The sequence below is a fragment of the Anoplopoma fimbria genome, chromosome 4 (assembly GCF_027596085.1).
Source record: "Anoplopoma fimbria isolate UVic2021 breed Golden Eagle Sablefish chromosome 4, Afim_UVic_2022, whole genome shotgun sequence".
In the NCBI taxonomy this organism is placed as follows: Eukaryota; Metazoa; Chordata; class Actinopteri; order Perciformes; family Anoplopomatidae; genus Anoplopoma; species Anoplopoma fimbria.
The window spans coordinates 3,678,314-3,685,459 of record NC_072452.1 but is presented as its reverse complement, the minus strand read 5'-3'; the positions used below and the strand labels follow the sequence as shown (position 1 = coordinate 3,685,459).

The following is a 7,146-nucleotide window of genomic DNA, read 5'->3' as shown; positions in this document are numbered from 1 at the left end:
GGCTGTGGCGTGAGAACACTGAAGTCACAACCTTTACAGGCTCATTCCATAATTGTATTGACTCAAAAAAGTTCAATTTGACATTATAATTATTTCTAAAATCCTTACTACTGTCCTGCACAGATTCTAAAACGTATACACAACTTTTTACCTCTTGAGACTTAATAGCTGCATAGAAGCATATATGTACGTGTAATTCAAATGACCCTGACACATGCAATATTGTCACTACCTGGCACTGGCTTCCAACATCTAACGCCTGTCAACACATGCATCCATCAGATAAACTTACATGAAATGTCAAAACGTGAAATCTAGTCCAGCAGATAGACTTCCCATGGCATTCTACGAGACAATGCTTACCTTCCTCCTCCTCCGCAATCCGTCCTCCTCTTCACTCTCTCTGTATCTGCCACAAATGGGAACAGATGGGTCCTTTCTCTTCTCTTGCTTCATCTCTGAAAGCTTCTAAGCCCCCACTCCCCACCCTTTACCCCACCCACTGCCACAGCCTTGACAAATGTAAGTTTGCACGTTTGCAAAAGCAGTCTCTTTTTATCCCCTAACAAGATTCTGCCTCAGTTTGCTCACTCTCCTCTTGCTCTCGTTTCCATCGACTACACATCCCAAAGAATATATAAAATGTATAAAATGAAACTCTCTGTCTCTCCGGAAAAGAGCATGGAATCCTGCGTTCTGACCCAGAGAGGATTAGTGAGTGTAGCGCAGCAAAGATGGGTTTCGATTTTGTGCGTGTGTTTCCCTCTGTGCAACATCTGCTTGTTCATGTGTAGTCTATCTTCTCTCATGATGGCATTAACGTTTTACACACAATCCTCTTAACGCAAGGATTAAAGACTAAAGTGAAGAAGAACAGATTTGTTTCCTTTTATTTTCTCCTGTCTTTTCTTTGTGTTTAAGCCATTGGACCAACTGTTAGAGGCTCAACATAGCCAACATTGGGACCTCTCGTTTCTTTAAGTATAACTGACGTTCTTTTTCTCAACTCTCTCCATGAAGACATTAATCCTTACCAAGCCAATAACATAAAAGGAAATAACCTGTTGGAAAGAGCATATTATAAGTGTATGCTGTACTAGTTTATATTTTCCATATTGCCATAGGCTGATTCATTTCAATTCTAATATAATATACTAATAAACTTTCTTTCCTGAGTCCTGTTTCTTTTAGCAGCTGAGGTGTCCCACTGGGATCATTAAGTTCCATCTAATCTGCTCTCTGTCTGCTGAGGGACAATGGCTGATATGGAAAACACATGTAGGGCTGGTGTTTGCAGGAAACCTGATTCCTCTGATGAGTTTCTGTATGGACTGACTGACTGACTGACTGACTGACTGACTGACTGACTGACTGACTGACTGACTGACTGACTGAAGCACTTCAACAAAGCCTTTCCTCAGTATAGATTTACTTGTAATGAGATTCATTTGTCATGGCCATTCTGACAAAAGTATTTTCCTACGAAAGCTTGTAACACATGTCAAATGTCCACTCATTATGTGCATACTTTTATTTTTCAAAATCATCTTCACAGGAAATTCACAGTCAGTTAGAATTTGGCTACACAACTGCTTAGTTAGGTTAAGGAATAGAGCGTGAAATACTTAGTCCGGTTAAGGCAACAAAACCACTTCGTAAGGTTTAGGAATAGATCGTTACTGAAGTCCACAAGTTAGGTGACAAAAACATCAAAGATACACACTGTGTTTTTGGTGAGTAACACTAAATGTGAACACTATTGAATTAGGTTTTTTTTTTACGAGAAAACTACTCATGCTCCTCCTAAAAGACATCTATCTTATAGATAGATGACCAAATGAAAGGCAGATGCATTATCTATGAAACAGTCCATCTCTTTGGTTCTTTTGAATAAATAAAATAAGTTCATGTGAAAACATAAAATCAAAGTTTCTGAGGTAAATGGAGATTAAACATTTCCCCTGTAACCGTGACAACATGCTACTTCCTCATGAATTCAGCTGCTGGGACAGGTCAAAGGTTACTTGGTGGGTGGGGATCATGGTAAATATATGAATGGAGCTGTCTGTCTGAGACTGTGTGGGCTTCCTCTTGCTGTTGTCCATAGCAAAAAAAAAATGCTCTCTTTGGACTGCATGGTGTCTAACGTCTCATAGGATCCTTGTACCCAAATCTCAAGGAAAAAGACCACATCTATGCTCTGAAAACATTAGCCTTATGTTAATGGAAGCTTAACACACAGACCCAGCCTGCGGTGAACATATTGTTATTCAGTCAATATAAAAGTAGCTAAATGTTTTGACAAAATTTGGCTGATCTGATATTTTAAATGCAACTGTTGTGCGCCGGAATTCAATACAGTGACTGAATCTGGAGCCCATCAACAGAATTTTTTGTCAAAGCCCGTAGACATTATTGCTCATGATGATGGGTGGTTATTGAGTGACTTTGGTCTCAAAAATGTTTTGTAACATTTATCCACCCCTCTTTTAGAGAAAAGTATATGCTAGAACTGTGCTTTAACCACACATTGCTCACAGTACTTTTATCACCTTTCATACTTTTCATGTCTGCTTATCTGCATGCTTCCAGCTTTGGTCCGCGTGATGTAAATGTCATCATCCACCCACCAATTTCCACCCTAGACTGACCCTTTAATGGCTACTCAATATGTTATCATTGATGACATATTGAGTCATCAATGATGACATATTTACATATTTAAAATGTGTTTTAGCCATGCTATTTAAATTTGCTTTGAAAAAAGGGACCCATTATATCTGCAATAATTAATACCATAGACTCTGGTGGGCTTAATTTATTAGATTTTAATATCATGAAGTCCATCCATCCATTAGCTGATCCATCCATAAGCTGATCCCAGCTGTCATTGGGCGAAGGCAGCGTACACCCTGGACGGGTCACCAGACTATCACCAGACTGGGATGCTGGCTGGTGTTCCACGTCAGCGGTGCCGGGTTTAACATCCTGGTGCATGGCAGGTCCTTTCGAGGCCGCCCTGGGGTCTCCACAGCTGGTGCTGGAAAATATCAGAGCAGCTGGCCTGAAGCTGCACCCTGAGAAGTGCCACTTTGTGCAGAGAGAGGTATCTTTCTGGGGACACCGGGTAGGGGGTGAAGGCATCAGCACCGTACAAGAGAAGGTGCAGGCAGTCACAGACAAAAACAGCTGAAGAGATGTTTAGGCCTGGCCTCATACTACAGGAGGTTTTTACTGTGTTTTGCTTGCTCTGCTCTGCCCCCGTTTCAGCTGCTGCAGAAGGATAGAGACGTTTTGTGGACTGAGCAATGCCACATGGTGTTCAGCAGCCTTTGGCACGCCTTGGGTGAGGCCCCGATGCTTGCCCCAGCCGACCCCAGCTCGCCTTTCACCACGGACGCAGATGCTAGCGGTGCGAGCGTGGGAGGAGCGCTTTCCCAAGTGGGACCTAAGGGTAGCGAGTGGTAACGTCATTCAGCCTTGCGCACATCTGTGTGGCCTGGCCATTCAGTGTGAGGATTGACCACTCTGCTCTGCAGTGACTCGTGACATTCAAGGACCCAGAGCAGCAGGTTCACAAAACGGCGTACGCCATCCTAGACCAGGAGGCAGAGTGGAGGCCCTGTTGGAAGGCATGTTTAGCTGTTTTTGGAGTACCGGAGACAATACACAGCAACCAGGAACTTTGACTCCATGTGTGAGCGACTTTGCATTCCCAAGAATTGTGTTTGATGATATTTGTCTTTGTTATTCACTTTAAAAGTTTGATCTTTGTTACAGTAATGTGGGTTTCTTAACCCTAAATTAAAAGTATTTATGTTATAATAACAGAGAAGTTGTGCTTAAATATATTTTTACATTTATATAAATGCATGTACAATATTTTTACACTTGAATAAACAATAATCAAATGCAGAGACAGAGAGTTATTTAAGTTATTTAGAGTTATGTTAGGGAGTAGTTACATTTATACAGTCTTACAGTTACAACCATAATGCTGATCTAGAGGGTTGTTTGACCTGAACAAGGGAAGAAGAACTGTTGAACTGCACGAGACTTCACTCAGTTTGCTCGGCACTGTTTTTGTGTGGTTTAATAAACCAGTGCATGCGAGAACTTTACTCTTTTCTCAGACTCATAAGTGGAACATTACTATACCCACATGTTGTTATAAAACCTTATCTATTTCAGCTAAAATACAGAGTGGATATTTACCGTAAAGTTTGTGGTTGTAGATAGAACATATCGTAAATACATTCAAAAAGGAACCTGGAGATGCCGGGGATTGAACCCGGGGCCTCATACATGCAAAGCATGCGCTCTACCACTGAGCTACATCCCCTACGCTTGTGACAGCAGAAGTTAAGCTACTAATACCTGCTGAATAGCATTGTATGAAGTATTTGAACCGGTTTTAAGCACCAAATAACAGATATTATGCAATAAAAGGGGAAGAAAAGAATTGTTCCACATAGTAAAACAGCCTATTTCTATAATCTAATAATTTAAACTTTCATCTAAAATGACTAAGTTATATAAACGTTGTAACGTTAAACACCACACAGGCTTTTTTATTTTGTGCTGGGTTGTTGGATTGGTTATTAAAACACAGTTTTTCTACATATTTACCAACCAACATCAGAACAAAATGTTTTCATAACGCTAACGATTACCTATGAAATATTTCCCCTTAAAATCAATAATATTAATGCTTCTAATAATAATAATAATAATAATAATAATAATAATAATAATAATAATAATAATAATAATAATAATAATAAAGCATCATGTTTCATGAATAGAACATTTCATTCTTTTTACTGTTCGTTGTTGAAGTTCTCTCAGTCCTCCAGCAGATGTCGCTGCTGTCCGCACATACATTTTGCCCCAAAATAGTATAACTTCTTGGTATTACATTACATTACATTACATTACATTACATTACATTACAGTCATTTAGCAGACGCTTTTATCCAAAGCGACTTACAGGAAGTGTATTCAACATAGGTATTCAAGAGAACTACTAGTCACCAGAAGTCATAAGTGCATCTCCTTTCTTAAACAAGCATCTTAAAGCATAAACCAGAGCAAAAGTATAGTGCAGAAGCAAATTACTACGAAAACAATAATTGCAACAGACTAATCCGAATATAGTAAGTGCTACAAACTACTACGAATAGGATAAGTGCAGTAAACAAATACAAATTCAATAAGTGCAGCGAACTGATACGAATACAGTAAGTGCAACAACTAATACGAGTGCAATAAGTGCTACGAGGAAGGCCCAGGGTAGTATATATTAATAAAGAAGAGAAGAGACGTGCAGGGGTGTGTAACTGTGGGGAAGTAAATGTCTGAGTCAGCTTCAGTCATGATGAAGCCCTGCCTGTTAGTCTGGGATGGTTTAAAAAACAATAATCAGGTAGACAAGCTTTGAGATGTCCATAATGATAATTTGTTGTCAGCCAAGATTCTGTGATTATGAAGATATGAAGATAAAAGAATAAAAATAATACATCATTTATGAATGCTCCCTCACATAGAAGAGCTATTTTAATTGCTTGGGGAGAGTTGACAGGCGTGCAAGGGATTGTGATTTGATTGGATATAGCCTTCCTGTCTGCCTTTATTCATAAATATGTGCTGTTTCATCAATGCACTATGGTTTGTCTTCTACCCCAAGATGTTGTTATCCTTTTCATTAGAGAATCATCTAAATCCTGTCCAGGAGAGATTGTGCTGGGTTGTCGCAATGGACAGGTGTTGTTCATAAAATATACAAAATGTGCTGTGAGTTCCCTTTTTGTTAGGGTTAGGCTATACTTTACATTACATTACATAACATTACATTACAGTCATGTAGCAGACGCTTTTATCCAAAGCGACTTACAGGAAGTGTATTCAACATAGGTATTCAAGAGAACTACTAGTCACCAGAAGTCATAAGTGCATCTCCTTTCTTAAACAAGCATCTTAAAGCATAAACCAGAGCAAAAGTATAGTGCAGAGGCAGATTACTACGAAAACAATAATTGCAACAGGCTAATACGAATACAATAAGTGCTACAAACTACTACGAATAAGATAAGTGCAATAAACGAATACGAATAGGATAAGTGCAATAAACGAATACGAATTCAATAAGTGCAACGAACTGATACGAATACATATATATACATATATATACTTCTATATAAGTCTCTCCTATTCCAACATATATTTGATTGATTGTTTATACGTGAGGTCATATATATACTGGGCTATATCCAAGATATTTGCACCAGAGAAACAGTATGTTAAGCCCGGGGAGTTCCACATAAGGAACAATTGAGTCTCCCACCAGCAGAAACTCCAGATCTGAGACGTTGCATCGATACACAGCAATATAATAATAAATTGATAACAGGTGCAGGAGGGTAAACATTTTAAACAAGAGCCAGACCAGACTGCCAGGCCACTTGGGTTCACTCTTTCCAGATGAAAAAGGGTAGGGAAGTACTCCAGACGAAGGGACCTGAGACCTGGAGGTGATGACCTCCTCGGATGTTTTGGCTGAGTTGTTGTGCTGCCGGTCATTACTTTTGGTTCTGGTCCATTCTAACTTTGCTTTGGCCCCGCCCCTTTCCCATCTCTGTCTGGTGACATTTAGAGAAATAGTGGAGAAGAGCAAGAAGGACAAACAAAATGAGAAACAACGTAAAGGTGGCGCTGAACAGATGAGAGAGAAGAGGTTGGCATCCCTTGATGCTGATGCAGCTAAATGTTTCAAAATAACTTACTGCACCATTACCGGTAAACCATGTCACCCTAGTGAAACTGGAGGCTCTTGACAAGCTCAGCCCAGTGAGCCCAGCAATAAAAGTTCAACTGTCAGGGCCATTTTCTTCATTCCTAGTCCATACCTGAATTGAGGTGTCAGTTAAGGTGAAAGCACTTCATTAGAAGATTAAGGGTTGAAAGAAGTTCAAATGTCCGTTGAAGTTGGAGATAGATGAAGTGTCTGTACTGTAATAAGTTTGATTCAGTTGGTATGTCAGCAGTTACAGCAGTTACAGCAGTTGAAATGTTTGATATTTAGTTGGACAAAACAAGCAATTTGAAAATGTCCCTATAGGTTATTGGCTTGAGGAAGGAAATACATGT

The 7,146-nt window shown here is 39.6% G+C and overlaps 1 non-coding gene across 1 annotated transcript; it reads right to left on the bottom strand.

Moving 5' to 3' along the window:
* Positions 1-4,270: 4,270 nt before the first annotated feature.
* On the bottom strand, positions 4,271-4,342 carry trnaa-ugc (transfer RNA alanine (anticodon UGC)). Its single transcript has one exon. It is a non-coding gene; the product is annotated as a tRNA-Ala (tRNA).
* Between the last annotated feature and the right edge of the window lie 2,804 nt (positions 4,343-7,146).